This window comes from Lissotriton helveticus, chromosome 6, assembly GCF_964261635.1.
Source record: "Lissotriton helveticus chromosome 6, aLisHel1.1, whole genome shotgun sequence".
Taxonomy (NCBI): Eukaryota; Metazoa; Chordata; class Amphibia; order Caudata; family Salamandridae; genus Lissotriton; species Lissotriton helveticus.
Genome location: NC_136067.1, coordinates 1,098,567,982 through 1,098,595,059, shown reverse-complemented (window position 1 = coordinate 1,098,595,059; position 27,078 = coordinate 1,098,567,982).

The following is a 27,078-nucleotide window of genomic DNA, read 5'->3' as shown; positions in this document are numbered from 1 at the left end:
CGATCAATGAAGCAGTGTTGCAGAATGAGAGACATTAGAATATGAGCATTATATGAGTGCATCGCATGCCTTTCAGTGAGTCAAAATAATACTAAGTCACGCACTGTGCTAGTCTGTTTCTCAGATTATCTCAGGAAGGAAAGGATTCCTGCAATAGCACATAACAAACTTAACTCTCAGGCAGGGGCCGAATGACCGTTTTCTTTATTTCAGGACATGTCTTTTGAGACTGTGCAATGGTGACGCATTGTGCGTTCTTTTATTCCTGCAATCAGATCTTTTGTGGAGGGGAAGATTATGGTGCTGTAATCAGCAGAAGAAGTGCAAAACTTTGGCCCTGATTTCGATGTCCACCATTGTGGAATGGGAACTGGCTGACCTCAGGTCGGCTGTTCCGACCGCATCATTTGGATGCGACCGCACACACGGGCTCATTAGGATGGCGGATGGAAACGGGTACCGTCCGCCATGGTCGGGGCAAAATCACTCCCGACCGCACCGCAGAGAATCCGCGGTTGCGATTAGGATAATCAAGTCAAGAAACTCCGACCGCGGCGGACGGATCACATCATACACCGTCCGCGGCGGACGGAACACAACAAACACCGTCCGCGGCGGACGGAACCAAAAGAACACCCACCACCGCGGACGAACATGACCGCGGGAACAGGCCCAACCGCCGCCATACCTGCGGAGGGTCCAGCCGCGTGATTAGGATAACTCCGCCATTCCAACGGAACTCACCGCCGTCCTCCACCGCCGCGGAAATAATACTTCGGAAAACGGACCATGACTGCGGAAGGACCACACAAACACCATCCCTGCCTTCAAACCGATTACAAAATGGCAGACGGAAGTAAATACAAAACACACCAAACAGAACACCCAACCACCTGAAACACCCACCCCCAGGAACCACACACCCCAATGACCCCCCCAAGCACCAAAAAATGCACCAAAATCACCACACCCACAGAACACCTGATTGCCAACAACCATTGGGACACCACCACCACACAGAGTATAAAAAGAATCCCTCCCACTACCACAGTCCTTTGCATCACAGCATAGCTGCAAGCAAGAGCCACAATACCACGAACAGCAGACACACACAAACACACATACAACCTGCACACAAACACACACACCACACAAACCCACTCAACACCATCCCTAAACACCACATACCTGCACAACCCACCCCACCCCACCAACACCTTGCACATCACACGCCATGGCACCCAAGAAAACCCCCAAATTCACAGACAGTGAGTTGAAGGTCATGGTGGATGAAATCATCCGTGTCGAACCACATCTCTTCGGCAACCTAGTCCAGCAGACCACCTTGGCAACCAAAAACCACATGTGGGACAGGATAGTGACCAGAGTCAATGCGTAAGGGACCGTGCCACACACCAAACACGAGATCCAGAGGCGGTGGCACGACCTCAAGGCAAGGGTGAAAGGCACCAGAGCGAAGAACCACCTGCGGGCACACCACACTGGTGGCGGCAGTCCCCCGGAGCCCATACCATATGCAGAATGGGAGGAGAAGGTGCTGGGCATACTGCACCCTGAGAGCCTGGAAGGAATCGAGGAGGGACAAGAGGCTGGTAAATACAAACCAATGACCACTATTACACTGCCATGGTCTGCCATGCACAACTGCCAACACACATCTCCCTGGCCCCAATCCATGCATGTGGACCACACAGTCACCCAAATGTGAAGTCCTGGCCTCAAATGCACACAATGACCAAACACAAATGTTGCCTCCTACCTTCCCAGCCTTGCATGTTGTCAAAGCAGCCAGCACTACAACTCCCAACAGGCCCCCATGTCCACAGGGAGGGTGGTGGTGGGTGGAGGGGGGGTGCGAAAGGTGGGTGGGGTGTGTGAGAGAGGTGGGTGGGGTGTGTGTGAAAGGTGGGTGGCGTGTGTGAGAGAGGTGGGTGGGGTGTGTGAGAGACCAGCACTACAAATCCCAACAGGCCCCCATGTCCACAGGGAGGGTGGTGGTGGGTGGGGAGTGTGAGAGACCAGCACTACAACTCCCAACAGGCCCCCATGTCCACAGGGAGGGTGGTGGTGGGTGGGGGGGTGCGAAAGGTGGGTGGGGTGTGTGAGAGAGGTGGGTGGGGTGTGTGCGAAAGGTGGGTGGGGTGTGTGAGAGAGGTGGGTGGGGTGTGAGAGACCAGCACTACAACTCCCAACAGGCCCCCATGTCCACAGGGAGGGTGGTGGTGGGTGGGGGGTGTGAGAGACCAGCACTACAACTCCCAACAGGCCCCCATGTCCACAGGTAGGGTGGTGGTGTGTGGGGTGTGTGATAGACCAGCACTACAACTCCCAACAGGCCCCCATGTCCACAGGGAGGATGGTGGTGGGTGGGGTGTGTGAGAGACCAGCACCCCACAGGGAGGGTGGTGGTGGGTGGGGGGTGTGGGAGAGAGGTGGGTGAGGTGTTTGTGAGAGGTGGGTGGGTTGTGTGAGAGAGGTGGGTGGGGTGTGTGCAAAAGGTGGGTGGGGTGTGTGAGAGACCAGCACTACAACTCCCAACAGGCCCCCATGTCCACAGGGAGGGTGGGGGGGGTTGGGGGTGTGTGAGAGAGGTGGGTGGGGTGTGTGCGAAAGGTGGGTGGGGTGTGTGAGAGAGGTGGGTGGGGTGTGTGAGAGAGGTGGGTGGGGTATGTGCGCAAGGTGTGTGGGGTGTGTGAGAGAGGTGGGTGGAGTGTGTGAGAGACCAGTACTACAACTCCCAAGAGGCCCCCATGTCCACAGGGAGGATGGTGGTGGGTGGGGTGTGTGAGAGACCAGCACTACAACTCCCAACAGGCCCCCATGTCCACAGGGAGGGTGGTGGTGGGTGGGGGGTGTGAGAAAGGTGGGTGGGGTGTGTGAGAGACCAGCACTACAACTCCCAACAGGCCCCCATGTCCACAGGGAGGGTGGTGGTGGGTGGGGTGTTTGAGAGACCAGCACTACAACTCCCAACAGGCCCCCATGTCCACAGGGAGGGTGGTGGTGGGTGGGGGGTGTGAGAAACCAGCACTACAACTCCCAACAGGCCCCCATGTCCACAGGGAGGGTGGTGGTGTGTGGGGTGTGTGAGAGAGGTGGGTGGGGTGTGTGAGAGAGGTCATTGATTTGTAGTGTTGGTACCAAAAACATGTCATGTCCACAGCATTGATCATGATAATCTTGTCCCTCAGGTGATCGCAACTTGACTGGCGAAAGCAGCAACCGCCAGCACCAGTCGCCCCCCTAACAGCACGGACTCTCTGGGGACGAGCCCATTGCCAGCTCAGGCGCAGAGGACGACGCGGGGCCAAGCAGACTTCCAGGGCCATCAGGCTCCCAGGACATCACTGCCTCCACCACCTCGGCCTGTGTCACCACACCAACAGCTGCCATTGTGAGCTGTACAGCCACCACCACCACCACCACCACCACCACTCCTGCCTGTGCCACCCTGCCTGACCCATCGGCCGATGATGAACCATCAACATCCCAGGCAAGCAGGGAGAGTGGACGTGAGAGGACACAGGTGAGGGCACAGCTCACAACCAGGAGTGCAGTTGTCCGGCGAGGTGGGGAAGGACACCCACCCCAACCTGGCGCCGAAACCCTGGAAGCCATCGCCAGAGTCAATGCCTCCTATGAGCGGTCGCAGGCACAGTCTGATAGGGCCCACCAAGACTCACAAGAGAGCAGTAATCTGTTGCGGTCTATTGATACCCGCATAGGCCAAATTGTGGACCTCATGGGCCAGCAAACTGCTCTGTGGAGGGACTGGCTATCCCACGCCACACCACCACCCCCTCACCCAAGTTCCCTGTGGGACCGCTCACCAACACCACCGCCACCCACACCTGAGCCCACGGACAGGGAGGTGGCCCCTGACCAACCTGCCCCCACAGCTGTCTCCGCTCCGGCTCCAAGACGGAGGGGCCGTCCGAGGCTGGATCCAGGTGAGAGCAGTGGTGTTGCCCCATCTACCCGCTCTAAGAGGGGGCGCCAATGACTTCACCCTTGTCTGAGCATGCCATTCACTCTGCAAACTATCCTGTCCCACAATGCCAAGGCTTGCCACACGTCTGTTGGACGAGCTGGACATCACACATTGTGGTGTCCCCACGGTGTTTCATCTGCCATGACCTTCAACTCTCACTGCCCCACCAACAATTTTTTGTAAATATGCACCAACATCAATCCTCAGCCTGTAAATAAACATCACGTAAACACTCAATGATGTGTGGCCTCCATGTTTTAATCACATGATTGTCTTAGAATGTAACGTTACCAGGTGCAGGGATCAATGTTGTTGATAATCATGCCTCTGTGGGAGGGACCTAGGGATAATAAGAGAACAACAAACACAGCTCAGGAAAGAGATTCACACCCATCACAACACACTGTACTGCAACACCCCACAAACCACACTCATCACCAATTAAGTGGATCACAGGACACACATCAGGGAGCATTGCATGTACACCATTTTCCACACACTTGCAAACAGAACATACCAGGACAGGCATCATAGACACACCACATCCACACTCCACCACCAAACATACATCACGCATTGTCTGGCTGCACAAGCGGTAGTTACTCACATTCAAGGGAAATAGCGATCAATGAGCTGACGCCTCTGGTCCACACCTTTTTCCTCACCACTATCCTCATCAGTCGACATGGGTGGGATGGGAGGCCGAGCAACCTGTTGGTCTTCAGGGTCCATGATAAGTTCAATGTTATTGCGCAAGGCCAGGTTGTGGAGCATGCAGCAGGCAATCACGATTTTGCATACTTTGCCTGGTGAGTATGGCAGGGCCCCTCCGGTTTTATCCAGGCAGCGAAACCTAGACTTCAGCAGTCCAAAAGTATGTTCAATCACTCGATGTGTCCTCCCATGGGCATCATTATAACGCAATTCACCAGGGGTAGTAGGATTCCAGATGGGGCTCAGCAGCCACGGCTGGTTTGGGTACGCAGAGTCGCCTAGGTGGGGGGATGACAGACACAAATTTCATTACCAGGATTTGTGGGAACACCATGCCACACATACAACACAATTGTCCTCACAACACACTGACAACACAATTATCCTTTCAGCACACTCACCTACAAGCCACGCACGTTCTGGACGCAGATTAGCCATCAGTTGGGGACAATGCTGCTCCACATGACGTGGGAGTCATGGGCGGAACCGGGAAATCTGGCACACACATGCGAGATGAGGTTGTCAGCCAGGCACACCACTTGCACGTTGATCGAATGGTAGTGCTTCCGATTCCTATATACAGCTTCACGTGCCTGGGGTGGTATGAGACCAATATGTGTCCCATCAATGGAACCCACTACGTGTGGTAACTGGGCCAGGGCATAGAAGTCACCTTTGACTGCTGCCAACTCCGCCGGACGTGGAAAATGGATGTAATCATTCTTGTAAAGCATCATGGCATTCAGAACATCCCGCAGTAACATGCTGAACATGGATTGTGACATCCCTCCGGCATGACCAACTATGTACTGGAAAGTGCCAGTTGCAAAGAAATGAAGTGCCGCCATCACCTTTGCTGTGGGTGTGAAAGCTCCAGGATATGTCCTGCATGGCTGCAGATGAGGTGTCAATTGTGTGACAAGCTCCTGCAATCTCAGTCGGTCAAGCCGGTATTTGCAGATCACCTCCTCGTCAACCATGTCCTCCAGCACAGTGTATGGTCGATGCACATTTGGAGCCCTCCTGTGTGGGTGTAGATGGCAGCAGATGTCAAATGACCAACAACGCATAGCTGTGCAACACTATCACATCTTGAGCAACACAATGCTAATAATACATGTTGCAGACAGTGAAAATATGTGTGACCAGACCAATATATAAGGCAATACAGCTGACTACACACACAATGTACAACCACAACGAACATCCTGTGGGCTAACATGTACAATGTAACGTGCACACATGTTCAAACATCTTGCAACAACACATGACTGAGGGCCCATATGTGGACAATCGTCCCCACAGACACACATGTATGTGCACACACAACATGAAATTGGAAGACACCCTCCTTGTCTTCATGCACCCATGAACACACCTACAATGCCCCCTCAGCTGACATGCATTGGCACACAACAACAGACACGCATACACAGAATGCATGTACACACACATCATTGTTACTTGCACACACAAACCACACACTCACAACAGCTAATAAATGTGTGTACACACCCTTGCGGTACTGTGTAGATGTGTAGAAATGAAAACGTGTGTCCCCAAAACCAAAACGTCAACACGTCGCCATGCACATCTGACGCAACTTGGGCACACATCACTAGCCTTTGTTAACCACTGGCAAGGTCAACAGTATGAGCACACATGCAACAAATGGACATGAATGTCACACGTGGACACGGGCCATAGACTTCACATCAATATTCTTCAGTCCAGGCCAGTCACCCACCGCCAGGACTGGGCGGTCACCCACCGCCAGGACTGGGCGGTCACCCACTGCCAGGACTGGGCGGGCACCCACCGCCAGTCCAGGCCAGTCACCCACCGCCAGGACTGGGCGGTCACCCACCACCAGGACTAGGCGGTCACCCACCGCCAGGACTGGGCGGTCACCCACCATCAGGACTGGGCAGTCACCCACCGCCAGGACTGGGCGGTCACCCACCGCCAGTCCAGGCCAGTCACCCACTGCCAGGACTGGGCGGTCACAAACCGCCAGTCCTGGCGGTGGGTGACAGGCCAGTCCTGGCAGTGGGTGACTGGCCTGGACTGGCGGTGGGTGACTGGCGTGGACTGGCGGTGGGTGACTGGCGTGGACTGGCGGTGGGTGACCGGCCAGTCCTGGCGGTGGGTGACCGCCCAGTCCTGGCGGTGGGTGACCGCCCAGTCCTGGCGGTGGGTGACTGGCCTGGACTGGTGGTGGCTGCCGCAATAACACTGTAAGGGGCTTTCTCAACTGCCATTTCAGATTGCATCATCAAATGTATGTGTTGGCCTGCACCGCCCCCGCGGAATGCGTGCACCGCCATAGCGGCGCCAGTGAGTGATTATTTTCAAATGATGCACCATCGCGGTAGCGCGCACATGCGGTTGCCGGTGTGTGAACGTGACGGTCTGTGCACATGTAGCCAATGGGAACAGGTTACGCGTAAGCGCATTCAAAAATTGCGGAAGCCGTGCACCGCCACACCAGTGCGAGTCATTGGCTCTTTTTGAATGATGCATCAAGGGAAAACCAATTGCTGCAGACGTGTGCCACTGATATGAGCTCTGGGCCCTATATATGAGTGAAGATTTTCTGCACACATTCACTGCTTCCAGCCACTGCTGCCTGCGACCGTCACCTCCACCTGCTGCTCCTGAGCATTCCAACAACTGCTGCCTGCGACCGTCATCTCCACCTGTTGCTCCTGCGCTATCCAACAACTGCTGCCTGCGACCGTCACCTCCACCTGCTGCTCCTGAGCTATCCAACAACTGCTGCTGTAGTGCCACAGTCCAGGACCTTGCCATGTCGAGAGTGCAAGAGATCCGGTCTCGTCCCTTCACCGCAGCGGAGCTGGACGTCCTTGTGGATGGTGTGCTCAGCCACTATGAACGGCTCTACGGTGCCCCCGGACAGGTGGTAAGTGAAGTGGGTAACATGTTGGTGGGCATGAGGTGGTCACTGACTCATTGCTTCTGTAAGGTTGGCGGTGTGCTGTGGGACCTTCACATGTGTTGTACTGCGCATGGCTGCATGAAGATATGTGTTTCTGCAATGTTTATGAATATCAAACAGTCCACTGACGTTCCCCTCTTGTCTCCCATCCTGGTAGGTGAAGCTGCACCTTCGCAAGGCCGTGTGGAGGACCATAGCACGTGATGTACGGGCAGTGGGGGTGTGCAATAGACGACACACACTGCCACAAGTGCTGGGACGACATATCCAGGCTGAGCAAGAATGTTGCGGAGATGACAGTGGGGATCATTCCAAGAACAGTACGCCTTGCCCGACGCACCATGACCCCTCTAATGCACCGCATAATTGTTGTGACGTATCCTGAGCTGTCCGTCCGGCTGAGAGGGGATCAACGGCAAACTGGCGGTAAGCAGACTGTAGGTGTCTGTAACTTGTGAGTGCATGCATGTATTCGTGCTCAGACACAGTGTTGACATCCGTGGTGCGTATCTTTTGCATATATTGCATGTTGGTGGCATTAGCGGAGTGAGCGGTAGCAACCATGTCCGCCAGGTGGACATACCAGGTGAATTGTATTTGAGGGTTCCAGGACATGCCGTTGAGGTCTGGTGTCCCATGGCATGACATGTGTGGTGGCCTGCATGCACTTGCCCTGTTTGTATGATGTACATGTTTCACAGACACCCACGGATCTATGATGTGAGGATGTGTGGTAGGGGTGGTTCGTGTCCAGGATGGGTGCTACATGTCAATCGACTGTAAGGAACGGTGTGACTTTGTAACCTTCAGTACGTGAGTGTGGCACTTAGGTTCACATCTCTTCCCTCTCTCTTCTAGCTTTGTCCGAGGGCACTGACACACAGACGATGGAGATGAGTGGTGGCAATGCATCCGGATCAAAGATGACACACACGCAGACTGACACTGAAGAGGGCAGCCACGGAGAGGGGGACAGAACAGTCCCTGAGGACTCACATGTGGAGACACCATCGTCTTCATCCTCAGAAAGTGTTGGTGAGTCAGCACTGTTGTCACAGACAGGGAGTGGGCAATCGACACCTTCAGTCGGGACACAGCACACAGGGCCCACACTGCCACTCACTGCAACATGTACTGCTCGTGCTCGCCAGAGGAGGGGGAGCAGAGTTGCCTTCGGTGCAGGCACCGCGGAGCCTGCCCCTGTGACACAGAGTGCACTTTGTGCTGAGGCAGTAGATCTGCTGCGACAGCTGTGTGTAGGGCAGACCAATATGATCAATGCATTCCAAGACCACGATAGGAAGTTGGGGCAGGTGGTGGCATTCATGGAGGGGATGCATGGTGATGTTGCTGGTCTCCACAGAACAGTTCAGTCATTGGCAAACACTGTGTCTTCAGCCATTGTACAGTTGCGTAGACAGGGTGCTACTTCTGTACCAACATCCACAACACTTGATGTTTCAGGGGAGAGTGATTTATCAGACCCGGCCTCTTATTCAGGAGCAGCCACAGGCAGCAAGGCAGGGCACGGAGGGCACAGACACTATCCCCTAGGACTGGGATATCTTTCTCCGAAGACGACGTGAGCTACACTGGAGTTGACACACAGGATCATCAAGGGGGGTTGGGGGAAATAGCTTCACATGCTACACAGGCGTCCCCCACAAAAGGAACTCCCAAGGCAAGGGCACCTCCAAAAAGCAGGGACACTCCCAAGGACAAGGACACTACAAAGGATAGGGCACCTCCAAAGAGCAGGGACACTCCCAAGGACAAGGACACTACAAAGGAAAGGGCACCTCCAAAGAGCAGGGACACTCCCAAGGACAAGGACACTACAAAGGAAAGGGCACCTCCAAAGAGCAGGGACACTCCCAAGGACAAGGACACTACGAAGGAAAGGGCACCTCCAAAGAGCAGGGACACTCCCAAGGACAAGGACACTACAAAGGAAAGGGCACCTCCAAAGAGCAGGGACACTCCCAAGGGCAAGGTAGCTTCAAAGGAGAGGGACACCACAATGGACAAGTCTGCACCCAGGGACAGGGCACCGCCCAGGGATCAGGGACATTCCAGAGACAGGACACCTCCCACGTCCAAGGCACATCCCATGGACAAGGGTTCTCCCATGGACACGAGCTCCATCAAGGACAGGCATATATCACCACTTGCTGCACTCAGGCTGATGTTTCAGGAACGTAAAACACATGTGTCAGCGGTGGAGTCCCCCCATACCTCTACTCCCATCCACGCCCGCAGAAGCAGAGGAAGGAGTACACTGTTGTTGCATCCCACATTACACATGATGCAGAGGGCAGAAGGCAGGCCCACAGCAAACGACAGGCAGGGTCCAGCACGTCCCCAGAGAGCAGACCACCACAAGCACATGATCCACCTTTGATGTCTGATGATGCCACTCCACTTACCAGTCCAGTCATGTCCGGGGTGCCCCAACATTTCACAAAGAAACGGAGGCACACACCAGTGACACCTGACCACCTCAATGTCGCTCCTGCTCAGCTTTCCCCAGCTCCCAGGGCCACCCTGCCTCCTGGCCCATACAGCCCTGTGGCTCATCATTTCAGTGGTCCTAGTGGGTCTGCTGCAGTTCACTCTCATGTGTCAGATAGTGGCACTGTGTCTATTGTACGCTGTCGTTCATCATGTAGTAGCACTGTGTCAGTTGTGCCCTCTCCTGTTGCAGGTCCTGGCACTGTGCGTGTCCGCCACTCTCATGTGTCAGATGCAGGCATGGTATTTGTTGGTCAGTGTACAGGGACATGTCCTGGCAGTGTGTCTGGGTCTATGGTTCATGTGTCAGTCAGTAGATCTGTGGCTGTGTCTCACACTCCTGGTGCTGGTGCTGGCAGTGTGTCTGGGTCTATGGCTCATGTGTCAGTCAGTAGATCGGTGGCTGTGTCTCACACTCCTGTTTCTGGTGATGGCAGTGTGTCTGGGTCTATGGCTCACGTGTCAGTCAGTAGATCGGTGGCTGTGTCTCACACTCCTGTTTCTGGTGCTGGTGGTGTGTCTGGGTCTATGGCTCATGTGTCAGTTACAACAGATGTGGCTGTGTCTCAAACTCCTGGTGCTGGTGCTGGCAGTGTGTCTGGGTCTATGGCTCATGTGTCAGTCAGTAGATCGGTGGCTGTGTCTCACACTCCTGTTTCTGGTGCTGGCGGTGTGTCTGGGTCTATGGCTCATGTGTCAGTCACTACAGCTGTGGCTGTGTCTCAAACTCCTGGTGCTGGTGCTGGTGGTGTGTCTGGGTCTATGGCTCATGTGTCAGTCAGTAGATCGGTGGCTGTGTCTCACAGTCCAGTTTCTGGTGCTGGAAGTGTGTCCGATGCGAGTAGTTCAAGCACTCCACCAGATTCTGTGGTGTGAGGTTTAGTTGCCATCACTCACATGTCATTTTACTTTGTGTGTAGATTGACGAATGTAACCACCCTGACATTATTATTGTTCTTGTGAGGGGTTGCTTGACACACGTACTTGGGTAGCCAGTGATGTACCTGCTCTGTTGGCCTCAATGCCCTGTTGCTGTTGTGATACTGCATTGTGCCCTCTCAAGTGCTGGCTCTGATGTACCTACTCTGTTGCAAACACTGCCCTGTTGCTGTTGTGATACTGCATGGTGCCCTCTCAAGTGCTGGCTCTGATGTACCTTCTCTGTTGCAAACACTGCCCTGTTGCTGTTGTGATACTGCATTGTGCACTCTCAAGTGCTGGCTATGATGTACCTGCTCTGTTGCAAACACTGCCCTGTTGCTGTTGTGATACTGCATTGTGCCCTCTCAAGTGCTGGCTCTGATGTACCTGCTCTGTTGCAAACACTGCCCTGTTGCTGTTGTGATACTGCATTGTGCCCTCTCAAGTGCTGGCTCTGATGTACCTGCTCTGTTGCAAACACTGCCCTGTTGCTGTTGTGATACTGCATTGTGCCCTCTCAAGTGCTGGCTCTGATGTACCTGCTCTGTTGCAAACACTGCCCTGTTGCTGTTGTGATACTGCATTGTGCCCTCATGTTCTGCCTCTGATGTACCTGCTCTGTTGTACCCAGTGCCCATGCTCTTGGGTAGTGTACGATTATACCAATAGTGTGTTTAATGAAGCAAGTCAATCATGTGTTGTGGTTTGTCGTTGTCATTCCTGGTTGTGTACTTGAATTGTTGATATGTTGGTGCGATCGTAAAGGCAGTTTCACAAACATGACACTCACCCTCCCTACGTCACAGCCCTGGAAGGTATTCCCCTTCCGGCGTCAATTGGTGTGTTGGCGTACCCGCGTCGTCGTTGGTGATGGGCCATGACTTGCTGGTGGTGGAGCACGAAGAGTATCGGAAATGCGTGTAGCGCTGGGTCCATGACGGCGATCTGCTTGTGGTGTGTATCTCCGCTGTGGTGAGTCCGCCGTGTTCAGGCAGGTTGTTTTTCCGCAGCGATTTTATGTGTGTTTTCCGCCATCGTGATTTGGAGGACGGTCGGAGACGTCATTCCGTACGGCGGTGTCTCTCGATTGGGTGCGTCCGCCGCGGGGTCGGGTGTACTTCCGCGGCGGTGCGTGCCCTTCCGCCGCGTACGGAAATTTGACAGTGTTTCCCATACTAATATGGCGGACGGTGTGTCCGCGGCAGGCGGACAGAAAAAAGCCTTTTTCCGCCTACTCCAGGACGGCGGTCGTCCTTCCGTCCGCCATCGTAATTGACCCCACAGTACGGTCGGCAACATCAATTTTTCTGTGGGAGCTTGTGCGGTGGGCGGAAAATGCCCACAGCATAAGCTCTTGTAGAAAAATTTATGTTTTCATTTCCGACTGGCTAACCGGTTCCTTTAGCCCGTTGGACCCGCGCCGGATTCCCCGGCTGGTTTAAACTCCTACTGCCATCATCATAATATGCCGTTCAGACTTTAAACCTAGAATGTCAATTGAAAAGCCTCCGACCAACGGTCAGAGGCTTTCCAATCAACATTGCAATTAGGTGCTTAGTACCTAAGATGAAAGAAGGGTGAATACTGTGTCATACAATTGGTAGTTGGATTAGGAGCCTACTGGGTACCCTGCCTATTTTGGGATGCACATTGCATCCTTTGTGGGGTGGGATGGGTAACTCATCACCTACTTGCAGGATAGGTGAGACCTTGGGGTTCTAGAGGTGGGGGTCTGTCGGGACCGTAGGAGGGCACGGGTGAGAAGTGAGGTTTAGGGAGGGTGGGAAGGGATAGGTGCTGTATTTATATTTGTATTTATTTGTTTAAGGCCACAATTACGATCTCACTCTTAGTCTTCTTAGATTTCTCTTCTTTGTTTTTTTTTCCAATTCAATGCTGTCACTTAAGATCTTAAGTTGGAATGTCAAGGGTTTGAATGCATGTAGCAAGCGCTAGTGGATCATATCCGAGTTAGATATATTTGCCTGTAGGAAACTCATTTGCCATATGCAGATAAGGCTTGGTTCCAACAATTTGGTTTGCTTACACCTGTATGTAACTGTGAAGCTAGAAACACTAAGGTGATAGTTCTCTCGACCTCAAAAAACATTCAAGAGGGTTAAACTTTGAGAGAAAGGTGCCTGATAAAAATGGTTGCTAGTCTATTATCGCATTAGAGCTTAATGGATGCAGATTTACTGTTTTCTCTGTCTATGGCACTAACAATGCTGATCCTTCACTGTTCAATTTTTTTACTTTGGAGTTGGCTAGTTGGCCAAAGCCATAATATTCTGCGGGGATAATAATTGTCCAGCTGATTAATTCAACGATGCTACAAACTCCACAAAGTATGATTGACGACCTAAGGTCAGAGCTGTGGTAAATTTTGGTCAGGGTTCTGCTGACTGAAGCTTTACCATCAGTCAGCAGAAGAAGATTAAGGAGCTTGCAGATAGAGGGGACAAAGAGCTGTTGACACTAGTTAAGAAGCATGTCGTAGCAGTTCAGCATCCATTACCTGTAGCTGAAGTTATCAACTTACAAATATATCAAGTCAAGGCACAATTAGTTAGGACGTGAAGACAAAAAAATGTACAGCAATATCTGCAAAGTCGCACCATTGTATATGAATATGGGGAGTCGGTGGGACACATGTTAGCTTGGAAGATGAGAGACTATCTGTCAGGGATAGGCATTAGAAAGATTAAGAATGACGATGGGGAAGTGGTGGCAGAGCGTGATGCAATTTTAGATATGTTTCAGCAATTCTATAAGAATCTTTACTTAGAGGATGATGGTAAATATGAGAGGTTCACTGGAGAGTACATTGGGGCCATACCATTAAAGAACGAGCTAGGGAATGAATCCGCTCGACTAGATGCCCCAATTACAACAGAAGCAGTTAGGTTCACTATTTAAGCATTGACCAATGGTAAGGCTGACAGGCAGAATAAAATACCTGCTGACTTTTGTAAAACCTTCAGCAAAATACTTTTGCCTGTACTAATGGATGTGGTCAAAGGTATGCATAAAGGGCATCTGGCCCCTTTGTCTAGGGGGCATACTATAATCGCGGCTTTTCTAAAGAAGTATAGGCCAACGATGGATTGGGATCATATTTGGCCATGTCATTGATTAATGCTGATGCAAACAGTTATGCTAAGATTTTGTCAAGGCAGTTGGCAACAGTAATTCAAGGGCTGGTGTAGATGGAGCAACACGATTTTATACTAATTAGGGACGCAAACGCAAAATCTCATATTAACACTCCTATTACCATGTTTGATGAGCTCAGCGAGTTGAGAAAACTGGCCGGTATGATCCTCTTAGATGCAGAAAAAGCATTTGATACGGGGCCAGGCCTTTTCTGTGGCAGGTTATGAGACAAATGCACTTTGGCCAAAAATACATTAATACGGTCCAGAAATTATATCAAAATCCTACTGCTCCTATAATAATGGGAGGTTGCTTATCTTCCAAGTTTCAGGTACACTCATCAGTGGTACCCGCTATCACTGATGCTAATTGCTCTATATTTAGAGCATTTTCAGGTCAATATTAAAATACAGGAACAGTTGCAGCCAGTATGGTTGAACCTTGTGGAGCTTAGGGTAGTTGCTTATGCTGATGATATTGATGTGTATTGTCAGGATGTTATCAATGATATGGACATAATTGAAAATATTGCACCACAATTTGGCAGATTCTCTGGTTAAGTTGAACATGGCTAAAACTGAGGTTTTAGTTAACTATGAAATTGATCAAACTATCTGCTAATCTAAGGCATCGGTAAGTACCTGTGTATCTCTATTGCTACCAACCCACATTTGATTTTTGAATTAAATTGCAAATCACCACTTGCAAGGTCAGTTGTATTATTCCGTCAGTGGGATAGTCTCTCGAATTACCCTAATTGGCAGGTGTAACTTGATTAAGATGGCCATTTTTCCCAAATTTCTTTATTTGTTCAGGCAGTTTCCTGTATATGTTCCTCAGACTTTTTCCACCACTTATAAACACAAATTTCTTCTTTTTTATGGAATTATATAAACGTTGGGTGAGTGTGCCCTTCAAACAGATCATCGTCCGGAGAAAGGAAAAGTTTCATAGAAACGGCATGGGAGGAACTGATACGGGCGAGCACACTAAAGGATAGCAAATCCTTTTGGAAGGTAATAAACAATAGTACATGAAAGTCCTGGGAACCCAGAGACTCATGGCAGAGCCACTTTACAGTATCCTCTCCAGTCCGTGACTCTGGCTGAGGTCGCAAGAGCCCTAGAGAAAGTAGTAAAGGGAAGACACCTGGCCCAGAAGCGACACCTTTGGACATGTACAGGGAGCAGCAAGAACCTCGGGCTCCGCTGCTCACAAACGTGTATAATGCTTCCACAGTGGTTGGCCCTCTTCTTTTATAAATCATTACCCCTAAATTATCGGCCAATATCATTGTTGGATGCCACCGCAAAGGTTATGAGGCACATTCTGCTCAACAGACTGGAAGAATGGGCAGCAGCAAATAATATAATGGTGGATACCAAATTCGGTTTTAAAAAGGGGTTGAGCACAGTCCATCAATGCCTGAATCTAAGTACCATCATAGGAAAGTACACAGTGGCAAAAAAGGGGATGCTATATCTATCCATCATGGATTTGTCAGCATCTTTTGACTGCGCTTTGCACTTAAAGCTGTGGAAAACCATGGAGGACCTGGGAATCGAGGCAGGAATTACCAACTATATTAGGCAACTGTACATGGATGTAAATGCCTTTGTGCATTTTGGAAGGGATGGTGAATGCTCGGCTGGTTTTAACATCAAAAGAGAGGTCAGGCAGGGGTGTGTTCCAGCCCCCTTCTTGTTCTCCCTCTACATGAATCGGTTAGAGTCAGCCCTAAGACTATCCACCAGGGACACAGCAATGTTGGGCTTGCCCCACCTGCCAATTGTACTCTTCGCATATGCCGCTGTATTAATTGCTAGAACTAGGAGGGGTTTACAGGGTCTAATAGAAGACTACATTGCTTTTATGGCAGACCTGGATTTGAAAGTAAATGGTTCTAAAACCTACACCATGACCTATGAGACCAAACCCAGGATAAAACCCGTTTTCTGTGCGGAAGGGCATAACCTGAGTGATTCACCCACCTTCTGAAATCTAGGGATACTCTTTGATAGCAAGAACTCATGGTCCCCTCTGATAACTAACAGGTGTGGGCAAATAGAGAAATCCATTAATGGGATATCCACGTTCATAGAGAAATTGGGTTTTATGGCAATATGGAAACTCCTTACCATATACGCAAGTAAAACAGAAGCCGTGGCCTCATATGGTGCGGAGTCTGGGGAATGGTCAACACACCAAGTATTCAAAGGGTTGAGCATTAATTTCTTAAATGCATTCTGTCCCTCCCCTCAAGTTGCGTATCCCACACTAAAATGGGAACCCGTACATCTCTGATAGATTAAACCTGGCCCCGATATTGCTTTGGCATCCAATTTGGTCACGTAAAGATATGGGATTGAATAAATTAATTCTCTGGGATGTAATGAATTTAGGTTATGTGATGGAGATCCCATGGCTGAGATACATCAAATCTCTATGCGAGGAGATTGGCCTACCAAATCTCTTTATTAACCCAGATTCCTGTAAACTATTAGATGAAGAAAAATTGAAACACTGTGTACAGAATAAGGCCATGGGAGAGAGATGGGAGGGCAAAGTAGTAAAACTATCGGTACTCACTTAAAACAGAATGGCCCACCAGGAGGGCTTGCAACCATATTTGATCTTGATACACAATGACCAGCAAAGATTTATTTTGACCTGATTCAGGGCAAATATGCTGCCTTTGATGGTAGGGTTTCCTAATAAATGTCACTCTTTGTCAGAGTTAGTATTGTGCCTGTGTGACATTGCGTCGCCTATAAGCAACTTGCACATCGAATTCTTTAAAAAAAAAAGTATCTTTATTAATAAGTTTCATAAAATACAAAATGTATATTTCAAGACATATGCTCAAAACCTACAACTGTCAGCGTTCCATCTAATACATAGTAATCCTGCATAACACAGATACACATTCAAGGCCTGGTAATACAGTGACATAATGTCCATTCAGTTCTTTTTACCCCACTACAGCTGGATACCTCAGTTATTCGTGCCACCCTGTGAGCTTGTATCCTGTTCCGTTTGCGAGCTAACAGATGTCTGTTCCAGCAAATAGGACCTGTAGGGCTGCCAGATATCAAGCGACCTAGACACCGGGTGTTGTAGTTGTGCATATATCTCACTGGTAGTATTACAATATGACATGCTTAACATCCAGCCCTTCAATGTTGGCAGGTATTTACTCCCCCAGTGAACTGCCACCTCTCTTTTACCTAACAATAATGCAACTGCACTGAAGCACTTATATGGCTTAGCGATCTCTTGCACATACCCTAGCAGTGCCTGCATAGGTGATGGGGAAAGGCCCAAGCTGGTAATTTTCGTTAGGTCACTAAATACTTGAGCCCAAAATCGCGCCACCCTGACACAGGTCCAAGCCATATGTGCAAAGTCGGCCATCGGGCACTACATCTGGGGCAGGTGTGCGGGCGCAGTGGATCCATCCGGTGAACTCTGACAGGAGAGACGTAAGCTCGCCGTAGAAATTTAAAGTATAATATCTTATGTTTATGGTTGAATGAGACTTTACGTGTTTGCTCGCAACATACCTGCCACTGTGTATCAGTAATAGGGGCACCAAAGTCCCATTCCCAGGCTGCACGTACCCCTTCATCCCTAACTGGGAGCATAGCCACGGATGTCCTATACATCCTAGCCATGAGGTGCTCACCGGCCATATCCTTAATAAGTAGTGTCAGCGGAGGAAACTCCTGTGGTTCCAAGAGGTAGCTTGGAACCAAAGGTCTAAACGCTCTCTGCAATCTACACAAATTGAACTGGTCAAGGAACGTGGCTCCCTGGAATCTTTCCTCCTCTTCCCTAAAGAATATGTGTCCATCTGGGAAAACATCCCCGATTGTGGTCAAATGAAATTTGGTTAAGGTTTGTTTTTCTGGACCTCCTTGGTAATGGGTACCCAGATATTCCCAGAATGCATGAGTGCTGGGGAGTACAGCCACTGTGTCCTTGTGATTCGAGCCAGCTGCACCAGGCCCAACTGGTTGGTGACAGCGTTTGTAGGTGCACTGGGTCCCATTTTAAACCGGTTGGAAGCAGAGCAGACAAGGGGGTAGGATGAGATAAATCTGCCTCGGGGCATAAGAATGGAACCTGTGAATCAAAATGAAAACAGTGTCTGGAAAAACTACACTGTGCAACCAGGTAGTATACACGGAAATTGGGAATTCCAAACCTCTCTGCTCATACAGGAGCATCAAGGTGTCCCAGCTAATCCTCGGCTGTGTGCCACCCCACACCAATCGGATTAATTTAGAGCAAAGCGTGGCAAAAAAGGTCTCATATAGTGGTATTGGAATGTTCTGGAACAGGTATAGAAATTGCAGCAAAACCACCACCTTGATCAACGCTATCCTGCCAGCCATGGCCATGGGGAGTTTAAGCCACCTCTCTATTTTACCATCTAATTTCTCCATGGCTGCACCGCAGTTCCTGGCTACAGAGGGGCCTCCATTAATGGAAAGATTTCAGACCTGTTCCAATTGATATGCAATCCCGATAGAGCACTAAAGCGGTTGATCTCCTGCAAAAGGGGCTTCAGCTTTTCATCCGGGTGCCGCACATATAAAATGATATGATCGGCATATAGTGTAATCAACAGTGCGCTCGTCTTGAATTGTATGCCCCTGTGAAAATGATTATCCTGGAGGACCACCAGGGGATCCATCGCAATTACAAATAGCAACTGAGAGAGAGGACACCCCGGGACGTTTCCCCTTGACAATGCGAAGGAGGCCGTAAATAAACTGTTCCTCTGGATTCGAGCTGATGGAAGCGTATATAATAACGAGACCACTGCTATGAACCTGGGCGGCATCCCCAGCCTTATTAAAGTAGCCCGCAGAAAGGGCCACTTTAGAGAATCAAAGAAGTTTGCGGCATTTAAAAGCACTGCAGCTGCTGGGAGTCTAGGGCAAATCTTGAGAAATGTGGCAAACAGAGAACGAAGGTTCAGAGCAGTGGACCTATGGGGTTGAACCCTGCCTGGGCGGGTGAGATCAGTTGATCAACTATCAGGGCCAACCTGGTAGCCAGCATTTTTGCCAGAATCTTATAATCAAAATTCAATAGAGACAGCGGCCTATAAGAGCCACAACACTTGGGGTCTTTACCTGCCTTAGGTATTAGTGTGATAACTGCCTCGCGGATAGTCGGGGGGAGCACACCTTTTTCAATTGCCTCATGATAAACATCTATCAGGTGGGGGGCAAGTGTCCGTTTGAAGGCTTTATAGAAACTGCCAGAAAAGCCATCCAGACCGGGAGACTTGGACCCATCCATTGCATCTATAGCTTGACCCACATCATCCACTGTGAATGGCTCAACCAGGAATTCCCTATGTGCATTCACCAGCCATACTAATGCTATTTCATCCAGATAGGCATTACTAGCATCAGTATCCGAGGAGACTTTAGTAGTATATAAATCTTTATAATACGATAATATTTTGATCTCTATACCCTCGCAGTCGGTTATAGTCCCTTCTTCATCCCCAATCAAGCTGGTTATGTATGTGGGGGCCCTGTTGGGCTGAATTAATCTAGCAAACTTGCGGCCTGGGCGCTCTCCCTCCCCATACCTCACGGCAGCCGCATATTTACCTAAATAGTGTGATTCCCTCTCCGCAGCCTCGTGGAATTCAGCCAGGAGGGCCGCCCGTTGCCTCAACCCGGAAGCCGGCTGAGCATCTCCTCATTCTTTGTCAATAGCTACTAACTGCTTTCAATTCCGGATGTACAGGTCCTTAAGAATTCCGGCCCCATTCGATATACACCCCCTCCCTTATATACGCTTTAAATGCTTCCCATAGCATCGCTTTTGTGTCCGGAGTGCCCTCATTAAGTTTAAAGTAATCTTCAATAGCCTGACCCAACTTGTTTGCAAATACTGGATCGCACAGTGCCATCTCGGGGAACCGCAACCTCTTGGTTTGGCTCTAACACCTAGGCCAGGGATCCTCAGTCCCAAGGTAACCGGGGCATGGTCCGAAAGGGTATGCGGCAGGTGCCCCATCTCACTGAGCCATGTAGCCACATCAGGGGTGAGGAACCAATAATCCAGTCTTGTCCACATAGTGTGTGGCGCCGCATAGTGTGTGTACATTGGTGTGTCTGCATGTAAGTGACACCAAGCATCAATCAGCCGGCACGCATCTAACAAGCCTGTCAAAATTTGCCTGGCCCTCAGCTTCGTGTCTGAAGTGTTGGCTGTACTATCCAGCCGTGGATTCAATAAAATATTCAGGTTCCCACCCATGCATACCTGGTCCGCCCCATCCTGTCAATGCTGGCATGTAAGTTAATAAAGAATTCCGGATCGTCTATGTTTAGAGCATATACATCAACAAATAGTATTGTGTTCCCTAACAGCCACCCTTTTACTAGTAGGAACCTGCCTGCCTGGTCTGAGTATACCTCTACTGCTCGAAATGGTACTCGCTTGTGGATTAAAATGAAGACCCCTCTAGAATAGGTGCTATAATTAGCAGAGACACGATTTAAACCCCAACGGGGAGAATTATTTGGCGATAAGTGGGTTTCCTGCAGGGAGGCAATGTCAACATTGTAATGCTGCAAGTAGTGCAGTACTTGCTTCCTCTTTAGAGCATCATTAAGCCCCCGCACATTCCTAGGCATAAACGCTATGGTATCAACAACATTATTACTATGCATCATTCTTCAATTTGGTATCTAAGCTACAATTTGATCTCACGATCACGTATATTCTGAGCACTTGTCTCCTTTGAGTGAGTCGTGTAGAGTTATGACATAAATATTTTCAAGGGCAGCCTGCCTGTACTTATACGAGATCGACTTTTAGTAACATTGGGGCTTATTTACAAGCCCCTTGTGCTACTGGTACATCACCTTTTCCTATATTAAAAATGACGCCCCTGCAGCAGAAGGAACTTATAAATGAAACCTATTTCCCCAGTTATCCCAGAGCTCCCTCAACCCCAAAGAGGTTAGCTTTGGGCGTACCAAGTTACGCCAAGTGATCTTGTGAGAAGTGTCCATGGCTATGACCTCTTTTAATGCTTACTAATAGTCTAGTAATTCTACGGTGCAACACAATCTCCTCCAAAATGCCAACACCCTCAGACAGGCTCTCTGTGCAATAGGTTTGGTACCTAAATCAATATGCAGGACTATTGATAGGGTACTCTGCGGTAAACCCACTAGAGATCTTGGAAATTTATTTTCCACTGATGTTAACTGTATAAATGTTTTATTTTCCAACATTTCTGCCCCATAAGGGGTTCATCCAATGCTTGTATATTATAAATTTGTATAGCCGTTGAAATAGACCGGGAGGACGTGGACTTAAAAAATCTAAGTATCCCTGAGGTACTCTGCTGTAATTTAAGCGTACTCTTTTCAAATTGCTCTGACCAATCCAAATTAGGGGCTATTTTTATAACCAAGTGATAAAAATACTTAACCTTTTCCAGACTCGACTTCCCCACCATAAACCCCCTCCTAAAAGGATTTATGAGGTTTATGAGGGTTCAGGGACATACATTTGGTTTTTGGGGGATTCGTCTCTAAACCAGTATTACAAAATTCCACTAACTTTACAAAAGCAACTGAGCACTCTGAGGTGTTTTTGAAATGAGGAGTGTGTCATCTGCGAAGAGAAGTGTTGTCGTTCTACAAACAGTTACTACCTGGAAACCATTTGTACAGCTGTTGGTGCATTAACACATCCACCCACCTATCTCTTAAGATGCGCTCAGTCAATTCGCCTACTGATCTCCCCACCTCACTCGGGAGTTATTTCCATTATACAAAAGAATAGTAACTGAGAGAATATTGTTTAGGACTTCATTTGTCTTAGGACACCCCACCAGTTTTTGAACGGGATATCAGGAGGTCAAAAGTCGATATCAGGTCAATGAATATGGCATACAAATTTCCTTTATTTAGTACAACTGTCTTCTAGTAAATTGTATAAAACCTGGGAACCTGATCATTGCTTTTTTTTTTTTTAAACAAAATTTTATTGGTTTTACACAACAACAAAAAACAGATGACAGTGGTATCACCATTTGCCCATTACTTATCAAAGGTTCCGTCATCATACATCACATGTCAATGTCCTCACCTTCTCTTTCCCTCCACCCCCTCTACCCCCACCCCCCCCCATGTCAGTGTGCCTCAAATGGTACTCCTGCGTTGCGACATAAGTCTGCGTGGAACAGCAAGTGACTCCTCCCAGACCTAAACCAGTAACACCCACTCTGAGACGGGGTCTGAACGTTGGATAGACCTGTGCTTGCAACTCCTTCCAGCCGCCACCACCCCCAGTGCAAACAGTCAGTCCCTCAGCCGTCAAAGGATGCGTAGGCCTATTGCGCTATTCCCCCTGTAGATGCCCCCGCCCTCCCCGCCACCATCACTTCCTCAGGGCCTGCTTGTGCCTCCGCCTCACTGCCCTCTGCTGCATTTGACATTAATTGTAATTCTACCACTAGCGCACTCCACGCCCTGGCTGTTTCTAGTGCTTTATCATTGGCTGCGCGAGCGGCTAACTGTAAGCGGAGGGTCCCCTCACTAGAAGCCCATTGCTGGAAACACCCCCGCCATCTCAGGAAGCTGGGGCCCCCTCTGGACTTCCAGTGTAGGGTGAGCTCCCTCTTGGCTAGGATCAACCCCAGATCGATAAATTTACTGGTAACTTTCGTGGAGGGAGTGTGCGGGAACCAAAGCAGGAGGCAAGCTCCCATGTCTACTTCAACTTGGCGTCCAGTAATCTCATTCAGACAGGTAACTACATCAGCCCAATACGAACCAAGCCCACTACAGGCCCAGAACATATGTCCAAAGTCAGCACCCTCCGAGTTACAACGAGGGCATGCCGATTGCGTCCCACCGAAAACCCGCTGGATCTTGGCCGGCGTCCAATACGCCCTATGTAGAGTGTAGTATTGGACCAATTGGAATCGAACATTTCGCGTGCCCTTCCAGGCCCGGCGCACAAGTTGGGGCCAAGTCGTCTCCGTGATCCGTCGGCCCAGGTCCGTTTCCCAGCATTCCCGCAGCTTGTCTAACGGTGGGGGGCCATCCAGCGCCAATCTCCTATATAAACAAGTAATGGCCTTGAAGGTACCAGCCGCCATCACAACATATTGACAGCCTAATGACGTAGGAGGTTCCGCCAATCCCTTCCTCCAGCGTCCCTGAATCGCAGCGACCAGAGCCGCGTGGAGTAGGAAGTCACCTCTCGGCAAGTCAAAAGCCTCCCGCAGGTCGGAGAACGATAACAAGACACCATCCCTGTACAAGTCCCCTATCATGTGGCCCCTATTGTCCTCCCAAGTGGCCAGCCCTGACCAGTCCCCGCCATGCGGGAGGGCCGTACACATACCCAAGGGGATCTCCGGCGCATAAGGAATATGGATGCCAGCCCGCTTTTGACTACGAAGCCAGCAGTGGCGGAGAGTACGTTCCTCCAGAGATAGCTGGTCCAGACGGAGTCCCTGCTGAAGTAATATGAAAGACAATACATGTCGCTGTATAATTCTGCCCTGCAGGCCGTTAGGACCCCAAAACTCCCGCGCCACTGCCTGCGTAAGCCACTGCAGCTGTGCCGCCAGGTAGTACCATTCGAAATCCGGCACAGCCAGACCTCCCTCCTCCCGTGATCTAAGTAGTGTGGATAAAGCCACACGCCTCCTGCCAGAGCCCCAGAGGAATCCTATCACCATCGACCGCAATGTTCGAAAAAAGGAGAGCGGAATCCACACCGGCAGTGTGCAGAAAAAATAGAGCAAGCGCGGGAGGACCACCATCTTCAGTAAAGCTATTCGTCCGGCCACAGACAAGGGAAGGGTACGCCAAAATCCAATATTGCCTCTGATGCCTCTCAACGCTCTGCCCACATTCCCCTCATATAGGGACGCATGGGTATGATAAACGTGAACCCCGAGGTACGGTAGACACTCCGGCTCCCAGCATAGTTCCCCAAGCTCTGTGGGCCGTGCACACCGAGGAGTCAGGGGGAACAGGCAGGTCTTGGACCAGTTAACACAGAGCCCCGATAATGCACCAAACTCCCGGAGCAAGACCCGCGCTCCCCGCACCGAGGTCTCCACGTCAGCCAGGTCCAGCAGGAGGTCGTCAGCGTACAGAGAAATGTGGTGTTGAACACCACGCAACAGCACCCCCTCGTAGTGCCGTCCCTGTCGCGCCCGCGCCGCCAAAGGCTCAATCGCCAAAGCGAAAAGGAGCGGAGACAGTGAGCAACCCTGCCTAGTACCCCTCGTCACTGCACATGGAGATCGTACGGCCCGTGCGGACCCTAGCGGCAGCAGATGCATATAGCAGCTGCGTCCACCAGACGAAACCATCCCCCAACCCGAACCGGCGCAGCACACAGAACAGGTACGGCCATTCCACGCTATCGAACGCCTTTTCGATATCCACCGAAAGGACAGCCGCGTCTGAAGGACCCTCCCCCTCAACGTCCATAACCCGTATCAAACGCCGTATACATGCCGAGGTGCTTCGCGTGGGGATAAAGCCCGCCTGATCCGGGTGCACGAGGGCACACATGTGGGCCGACAGTCGCGTGGCCAGAATCCTGCTCAGCACTTTATAGTCCACAGTGAGCATCGAGAGCGGATGATATGCCGTTCTTGCCGTGGGCTGGCCGCCCTTCTTCAATAACGGCACAATATTTGCCTCCCTCGTAGACTCCGGCAGCCTACCCAGTTCCCACGCCTCTCCATAGACCTGCAACAACCGAGGTGTCAGAAGGTCAAGGAATGCAGCATAGAACTCCACCGGGAGACCATCACCCCCCGGTGTCTTCTTCCGGGCCATGTGCTTAATCGCTGCCTTGATCTCCCCCTGTGTAATAGCAGCACCCAGGTCGTCCCCCTGCTCCGGTGTCAGCTGCGGCAGCTGGGCCTCCTCTAAGAAGGCATCCAATCCCTCCGGAGGCAGCGACAGCCTACTCCGATATAACTCCGAATAATATGCCAGGAACTGGTCATTAATTTCCCGTTGGGAGTAAACCAGCGCCCCAGTAGGCGTGCACAGGGATAGAATCGGCGAGTTCCCAGAATGAGGATTCGCTAACCACGCCAGCAACGATCCGGCACGATCCCTCTCGGCGTGGGCCCGGACCATGTACTCCCGGTAGTCATGGCAGCGAAGCCTTTCCACTTGCACGGCTACCCGTTCCCTAGCCGCCAACACTTCCTCCCTGTCGCCCCCCGTCGTGTGGTTAGCCCTCTCTACCCGTCGGAGCGAGTCCTCCTCCCGCTCCACGTCAGGTAGCAGCGTTCTACGCACCCCGGCCGAGGACGAGAGGCACGCGCCTCGCACCACCACCTTGAAGGCATCCCATTCGATCGCCCTGGCCGTTGCGGTGCCCGCGTTCTTCTGAAAATAGCGCTCAAGGCATTCCTGCAACTCCGCGCGAGATACCGGATCCTCCAGCAACAACGGATTCAGCCGCCATGTGGGTATCGGTTACCGTTGTCTAGACCAAAGGACCGTGAGTAAGCAAGGGTTGTGGTCTGAGATCGTCCTCGCCAAGTATTCGCTACTGCATGTTAGTTCCTGGGCCCCTGCCGTGCAGAGAATGGCGTCAAGGCGGACGTAGAGATCGTGTGGCGTGGAGTAAAACGAGTAGTCCCTGTCGGTGGGATGGAGCGTACGCCAGGCGTCCAGAAGGCCCCACTGCTCTTGCCAGGTCCTCCGGGCTGTGGCCACCCTGCGCACTACCGATTGAGCCAGCGGGGGATGAGAACGATCCAAATCCACATCCACCACTGAATTAAAGTCCCCCCCCAGGAACACCGTGCCGATCAATAGGGACGCCAACCTCTTTGAAAGCGCTGAGAAGAACGCGGCCTGGTCAAGATTAGGGACATAAACACTGCATAGCGTGACGTCCCGGCCATCCAGTCTCCCCAACACCGCAACAAACCTCCCCTCTGAATCAACCTCCGTCGTCATGGGTTGGAAGGGAACACCCGCCCGAACCCAGATCAACGTCCCTCTAGCATGAGCGGAGTAGGTAGTGTAGAAAAGTTGCCCCCTCCAATGCCGCTGCAGCGCTCGCCCCTCTGCCAGAGTTAAATGCGTTTCCTGCAAAAAAGCCACCTGAAACCCCCTACGCACTAGATATGCATGCACCTTATACCTCTTACCCATGGAGTTGAGCCCCCGCACATTCCATGTAACACATTTCAGTTCTAACTTAGCCGCCATCAGTAGGTCTATAGCGGCGGTCGAACCACAACAACCCTAGCGGCACACTGACAAACCCCTGCAACACCCAACACCCCCAACCAACCCCCAACCCACCCTCCCCCAGAACAGGCGCCAAACAGCTGTTACCCATCCAAACTCCAACCCCCACGAATGAGGGAAACTCTGGAAAGCACCAGAGACTCACAGGTTACGTGAGATAGAGGGGATGGCTCAACACCCTCCGGCCGGACAGCCCGAGACCAAACACACCGGGATGAGCCGATCCCGATTAAGAAGGGACCTCTCCTCCTCCTCCCTCCCCAGCAGCACCCCCGCCCAATCAAAAACACAGTGCCATGGGGTTTCCGTCAGCCCCGTCAACTCCCCGGTAAGGTAGGAAAAAGGAGCCACACCCAGCACCCCGGAAGAAAGGACTCCAGTAACCATGGTGCAGATACCCCCACAGTTTGGGCTCCCCTCCTTACTGTTCCTTGCTCAGCTGCCAGGTGGTCACTTGTCCAACAGTCCATCGGCCGTCTGGGGGGTAACCTGCGACGGATCCCCAGGTT